Here is a 7,307-nt window from a genome sequence, read left to right as displayed (position 1 = left end):
TGGTCGTGGGCGTTGATCCCTCTCAGTCTGGATGGCCCCCAAAAGTGACTTTCTTTGTTTCAGGGTCAGCCTCTGTGAAGCACGTTGTGTAACTTTACGTATGAAAAGTGCCATATGAATATTGTTTGATTTGAGTACACTAAATTGAGTATACCTCTATGTTTTTATTTTCACATTTTTTTCTCTTAACCTTTTCTTTTACTTGGAATCTATTCTTAGTTATTTCTAATTGTGGCTTATTTGTTTTCACAGGACGTCAGCCAAGAAGCAGTGAAAGAGAACTGCAGTAATCACATGATGAAGATCACCGTCATCCATCCCAATGTGGCACAGGAAAACCAAGATCCCGTGTACGTGTCAGTCATCATTGAGGGGACAGAAGTTCTGGAGGACTGCGGAAGTATGACAAACGCTTGCCTCCTGCTCATGGGTGTCATCTATGCTGTCAACTTAAGTTACCCACTGAAACTGAAATGTATGTTTGAAGTATTTCAGAAGCTGTTTCTTGAGCTTGACATCCTTAAAATGTCAGCAAAGGTCCAGTCTCTCCACAAGAAACTTTTAGCATGAGTGTTCCAGTGTTATTTGTGCTTTTGTCCAGCACAAACAATCTCTTTACATTTTGTCAGTGATTCTGACAGTGATTTCAAGTGTTGCTCAGTTTTATATAAGTTCTTTCTGTCCGGAACATCCTGAGAATGTCCGCAAAGGTAGTGATTGCAACTGTTAATGGACAGAGTTGATGTATGTATTCTTTACTGTTCTGAAAGTTGATTAGAAGAAAGGGGACAGTGCACACCGAGTTTTTGAATAGCATGTTTTTTTCACTACTAAGGCCAGCTATCTGATTGGTTGAAACTTTGAGGATTTTTTTTTTTTCTTCCTCAATGAACTTCTGCCTATAGAATCCATGAGGAGGTGAAAGCTTCAATCTTTTGAAGTTTGTAATAGAGCCCAATTGATGGAATTACAGAATTGGAAGGGAAACGTCAACTGTAACACTGTATTCGTTTGTATGCTGGAATATCAGTCCTAAAGTCAGTTGGTGCATCGTCATTTCGCATTTAATTTTTCAAATTCTACACTGCTTTACTTTTGAGCTTTATAACAGTCTCTGAACTCCCTTTATAACAGTCTCTGAACTCCCTTGACAGTTGGCTAGCTTGACAACCGTTGACAACAAACGCCGCAGTCACGAGACTAGCTATGGTAGCCCGTAAATGCTAAACAAATAAAATAAAAGCGTGGCAAGCGTGGCACACGCAACGACTCAGCAAAAGGTGCGTTTCAGAACAACGCGCGGGCTGCACTGACACTAAACTTTGATGTCAAGTAGGGGGGCCACAAAATATCAACCCGCGGGCCTCAATTGGCCCCCGGGCCACAAGTTTGAGACCCCTGCTATAGAGTCAGAAATTTAGAACAATAATCTGAGCATGTTAGTGGTAAAACAAGCACTTTGTGTGGATGTAAACTGAAGTTGCGAATTGCCCAATAACTTACATTGCCATTACATACGATGCCAACTGTAGCACTCTTGCTTAATATTGGATACATTTAAACATAAAAATAAGTAAAACACATTTTTGAGTGGAGGGGGACTTTAAAGAAACTATTTAGCTGTATGAATTAACATGACTTTAAACTGTCACAAGTGGTTCTTTTTTACAATGGCTGTCAATTGACCATTATAATTGTGTCATGAATATTTTTCTGGATTTCACTATTAAATGCTTTTATAACAGTGTCATGAATAATTCCCTTGACCCTTGATCAGTAAAGTGGAATCATTTGGACTTGTCATTAAGATATCTTAAAAGTTATAAGACCAGTTTGACGACAGTCAATCCAGTACTGAGGTGATTTAACCCTCCTAACCCCATAACCCGCAAGCAGGTTTGAAAAAGCATGTTGTGTTTAAAAGATTGCCAAAGAAAAAACACTTACCCTGGAAAGAAGCTGAAAAAGCCGACATTATGTAAAAAGCTCCAAAGTTAAGCCAAAAAAATACTAAGTGGTTTAAAAAACTTGCATTGAACATGTCATGAACAAAATGAACCATTTGCATGAACAAAATGAACCATTTGCATGATCAAGAAGCAGTAAAATCCATAAAATTCTACGCTTCTTTAGCTTCAATGGGCAATTATGTTGTTTACATTGTAAATTGTTAGGGAATATATGTTAAATAACACCTAATTTTTGTTATTTAACACCTCATTGTTAAATAACACTAATTTTTGTTATTTAACCGGACAACCGAAAATTCAAATATGGCGAACAGAGTTAGATGGTCTGATATGGTCATGTTTGGAGATAAATGCCGATAAATGCAATTTTATGCTTAGATTATTAAAAAAAAGGTATTATTTATCACTGAGAAGTTAGCAATTTCATTTCGTTTTTGTAGGTTGCTAAACAACGACTGATTCAATTGTTTGTCGATGTTGCAATCCATTACTAACAAACTAAACATTATATGCATTCACTGAATGAAGATTAGACAAATACAACACCTGATTTCTCTACTGCAAATGTTATCAAGAATATTCTTGCGTAGCCTATTCCACAGACAGAAATAAGAAAGTTTGCGGTGTTTTTTGTGCATGCACAAATGCGTTTATTATCGTGGGTGTAATAGCCTTTTATTACCCTATTGCCTATTTGTACCCGGGGTGCAAATAGACACTCTGGATTTTAAACAAGACGGCCTAACATTTAATTGACGAACTGCGCTCCCGATCTGAGTGAGCGCTCTAATCCTCTTTCTTGCATGTGTGTGCTTCTGCTGCTGCTGCTGCTGCTGCATTAAGTAGGCCTATAACAAATACCTGGTTAGTTAATTTTATAGCCCAAGATAATGTGGATGGTAACGGGTTCTGCCTCTATCCGTACGCTGGCAGGCGCCACTATCTGACATAACATGTTCATACAGTATTTTTTGCATTCTGTGAAGGTGCGTAGAAGAAGGCATTTGAACCTGCAACGAACACACAGAGATCCATGTCGGAAGATCGCGGTGGTTATATCGACCAAAATCACAATAATCCGGTGAGATTAACTAGAATTTCTTGAAAGTCATGCATAGTTTTAACATCTATCAGTGATGTTGATGTATACTAAACGCCACGGACTTGCACCACATGAAATTAATTAACTTAGCTGCTAATGAGTTTGTCCATTAATCTTAGAAAACAATGCGCTTAGAGGTACACAAGATTTGTGGAGCATCTCATTTAAGACAACCTTATGCCTCGTTGTGGAACAACTCTACTGCACAGATTGGGAAAAAAACTGTATATTGGAATGAATGGCTTGTCAAAGGCATACACAGGATAAGTGATCTTCATTCAGAGGGAGTGTTTATGTCCTTTGGTGAAATAACCCAAAAATATGGTCTGACTAGGAAAACTATTTTTTGGAAATATTTACAAATAAGGGATTGTATTACCAAAGGAAAATTTACTCAAAGCACAAATGCAGTGGTGGAGTTTTTAGAATTGTCTGGTTCAGCTGTTTTCTACAAATTATTTAACAATTTAAAAAAAGAGATATGTGAAAATTCAAGGACCATCTGGCAGAGAGATCTGAGTTGTGTCATTGGTAAAGAAGATTGGTGCAAAGTTCTGTCACACTCCAATAAATATATAAGAGAGGCCAGGGGTAAATTTACTCAGTACAAATTAATACATAGGTGGTACTTCACTCCTTCTAAACTTCACAGAATGGGAATTATGCCCAATAATATATGCTGGAAATGCAGCTCAGATCCAGGGACATTTCTGCATGCTATTTGGGAATGTGGGACAGTTTACCCCTTTTGGCAAAGAGTACTGGACAGTATAGGAAGGTGGATTGGCTTGACAATACCCATGTCACCAAGATTGTGCTTATTAGGGGATCAGTCTGTGTTACCGGGAGTTTTGAAGTATGATTTTGTGGTTATAAAGGTGGGGGTGATTACAGCTGCTCGAGTGATTCTCAGTGTGTGAAAGGATCCATCTCCTCCAGAGTTTAACAGGTGGAAAGAAAATATGCTGAAAATTGTGTCATATGAAAGATTCTTAGCCAGGATTAATGATGATATGGAGGGATTTGACAAATCTTGGGGAAGGGTTTTTGACTGAGATTGATGGATTCTTTTTATTTTTTAGTGCGCTTGTCTTTTGTTAAGTCTATTATTTTTGTGGTGTTACATGTATAGGCACTTTATAATTTGATTTTATTGTATCTTTTTTGTGTCTGTCTGTAGTGGTTATTGATAATGGGCCCAAAATACAAATGTGAATTAATCGTGTTTGGAAGCTGTCTTTTGTGGGTGTTTGGTTTTGTTTTGATAAAAATGTTAAAAATAAATAAAGACTTCAATTATGAGAAAACAATGCGCTTATTTTAATGTCCATTCATGTATACGATCTAAATCTATAAATAATAGGCTAACGCTATAACGTTTAAGTAGCCTAGCATTCCTGTGGTCAGGTTTGTGTGGCATTCTTGCCATGTGCACGTCTGGTTAAAGCAGGTTCATCCTGAAAATCAAACAGCTAAAATAAATCAATTTACTGATAGCTGTTTATGATGCTAGATAGTTGGTCTAAGACTGTATTTGATGATTTCATGTCAGCTGCTTGTCTTTGATGGATTATAGCTGTTTGGGCTTCGCCCATGCAGACTTAGAAACACTGAAGTCCCAAGGACTTCATAGTGAAGATGTCCTTGGGACAATTGGGCCCTTCAAAATCTTTCTGGGCAGTTTGGAGGCCCTTTTAGGCCCATTTGAACTTCCAGATGAGGTCATTTTCTATTTCTTTTCAAAAATTATCCTCTTCCCCTTCTTGGCTATATAACTGTATCAGCCTTTCACTCACCTTGACTCTATTGTGATTTATTGCAGTTTATACAGTATATATATATATTTTTTATGTATTACTTCCCCAGGTAATGGATGCCCATACCTTTTATAATACTCACTCACTCACTCACATACATACATACATACACATACAAATCAAATATAGATATAACATGATTTAATGACTTAAACCATTTCTCTCCCTCGCTTAGAGCCAGCCTGGGACAGAGGCAATTAATAGTCAGGCTATGCGCCTAATTTTGGAGGGCAGCTCCAGGGCCAGGAGTACTTATTTCTTAAAAGTAAGAGTTATGTAAATGTTTAAGGTTATTGTTCAGTGCTGCTGAACGCATTAGGTGTCAAGTTTATTTATGTTTGTTCATGAATGTTTTCTTCTTTTCCTGTCAGAAAAACATTCAAAAAAGGAGCCAGTGCCGTCTTCGGGCCCTACTTGCTGGGAGAGTGCCACTGGACCCTCTTTGTAGGTTGCTGTTAGGTTATGCAGAGACTGTTATTCGTTAAATAGCATCACACTAGTCATTATTGTTGCTGTTGTGCCATTCTCATTTGTGTTGTTTGAGCTGTTAGTGCTTCACATTTTAAAATAATTTTCAACACAGATTGGTTGAAATTCTCCTTCAAACAATTTCTCATATGTTTTCCCATCTTTTGTGTAGCATTGCAACTTGAAAGAGGGAACTATTACCTAAATTGACTCCTTGGAGAAGCAACCACAGCGTTGCTTCCAAATTATCGAAAATTGGAGGTACAAGGTTTTTGTGTTGCTCTATAAAATGAGATAATGAAAATTCAGCAGAGTGAATTCACAATTATTTTCTCTAATGTTTCAGCTTATTTGCTGCTAGCAGAGGCTGCCAAGGGCCGTGGAAGATGATTAACAGGGACCATGACTTACAAAATGACTCTGTGTCATGTGGAGTGTTCTCAATAATGGTACAGTTTGGTAATTTTCTGCATAATGTTTCTGTTTTCTTTTGAAAATATAAATATTTTTAGTTTTCACTTTAACTAGAGCAATTTTGAATGAAAGTCGCAGATCAAATATTAATGGATTTTGTACATGGACACAGTACTATCTTCAGCATACGATATAGGAGTCATGATCGTATAATTATTAAATGAGCACCATAATCTTCTCTTGTAATATAGTCCCTTTCCCAAAATGTTTTTTTTTTTACCACAATTTGTTGCACTGTTCTATAAGGTTCACATTTATTATAAGTTACGTTATTTCATTAAAATAGACTTTCTGTTGCTCTTTTAGTTTGCAGAAATGGTCCTCCAGGGACAGCAATGGCACCTCCAATGCCTCCCCATCTCTCAAGAGCGGGAGAGACTTGGGACTTTGTTGTTTAACTCCCTTGGTAAGTAGTAGGCATTTGTACGGTATGGGTGCTCCTTATTGAGCTCTGCTGGCTACCTGTAGCTGCCTGCATTAAGTTCAAGTCACTGATGATTTGGAGTGGTAGCTTTAACTTGTAAATTCGGAGGATGTCATACTTTGGACTACATTGTTACTACATCATTTCAAGCATAAAATACGACATTAAGTTGATGTTCCAAATCACATGCTATTTATTTACGATCTTTCTTAGAAGGATGAGGTGAATACACTGTCTTGGTTCTACGCACATTGAAATAAGCATGCAGAATTAATATTATTTTCATGATTATTATTTGGTTTTTGCAACATTATAATAACATTAAAATGACATTAAGTAACATTACTTTTAGATACAAAGACTCTTAGAAGAAAAAAGGCAAGGGTTAATGATCAAAATATACATACTGTTTCTCAACACATTGAACAGCTTTTTCTCTTTTCTAGGGCAAAATCGCCAAATCTAAAAATACAGGTAAGAACAGCCACAGACTGGGACTAATTTTAGGTGTCTTCAGATTCTAGGCAAGTCTGTTTGGTAAGTAGGGCTGATGTATGTAGACAAGCTACAACCAAACCTAGTTTACATGCATACAGAGGGAGGAATGGAAGTAAATTTGTACCAATGTTGTTCCAAGACTGGTTCTGCTCTTGATTAGCTTAGGTACACACACACACACACACACACACACACACACACACACACACACACACACACACACACACACACACACACACACACACCTACGTTTCCTCTGCTGTTCTCTGATTGGTCTTAAATACAGTAGATGGTGGCCTTGCACAGGAATCTGAGTCCACAGAGGGTGAACAAGGTTGGAAGATACTATATTTATGGTCAGCATTCGAGTCACTCACTCACAACATACATACAGGGATCTTTTCAGTAAGCAATTGTGTCTTTAATGTATTAACTGATCCACATAGCACTGTCTTTTAGGTAAGACATATACAAACACACAGCACACCCAAAGATCTTTCATGTAGGCATTTGTTTTCTTTTATGTCTTGACAGATCAACCTGTTGGAGAGCAC

At 37.4% G+C, this 7,307-nt stretch overlaps 1 long non-coding RNA gene across 1 annotated transcript; it reads left to right on the top strand.

Moving 5' to 3' along the window:
- Positions 1-4,987: 4,987 nt before the first annotated feature.
- On the top strand, positions 4,988-6,304 carry LOC116040770. Its single transcript, XR_004102757.2, has 5 exons — positions 4,988-5,154; positions 5,261-5,333; positions 5,530-5,618; positions 5,704-5,806; positions 6,138-6,304. It is a non-coding gene; the product is annotated as an uncharacterized LOC116040770 (long non-coding RNA).
- The last annotated feature ends 1,003 nt before the right edge of the window (positions 6,305-7,307 follow it).

The sequence above is a fragment of the Sander lucioperca genome, unplaced genomic scaffold, assembly GCF_008315115.2.
Source record: "Sander lucioperca isolate FBNREF2018 unplaced genomic scaffold, SLUC_FBN_1.2 Unpl_109, whole genome shotgun sequence".
Lineage (NCBI taxonomy): Eukaryota > Metazoa > Chordata > Actinopteri > Perciformes > Percidae > Sander > Sander lucioperca.
The sequence above is the reverse complement of the archived record's forward strand: the minus strand, read 5'-3'. Positions and strand labels throughout refer to the sequence as shown.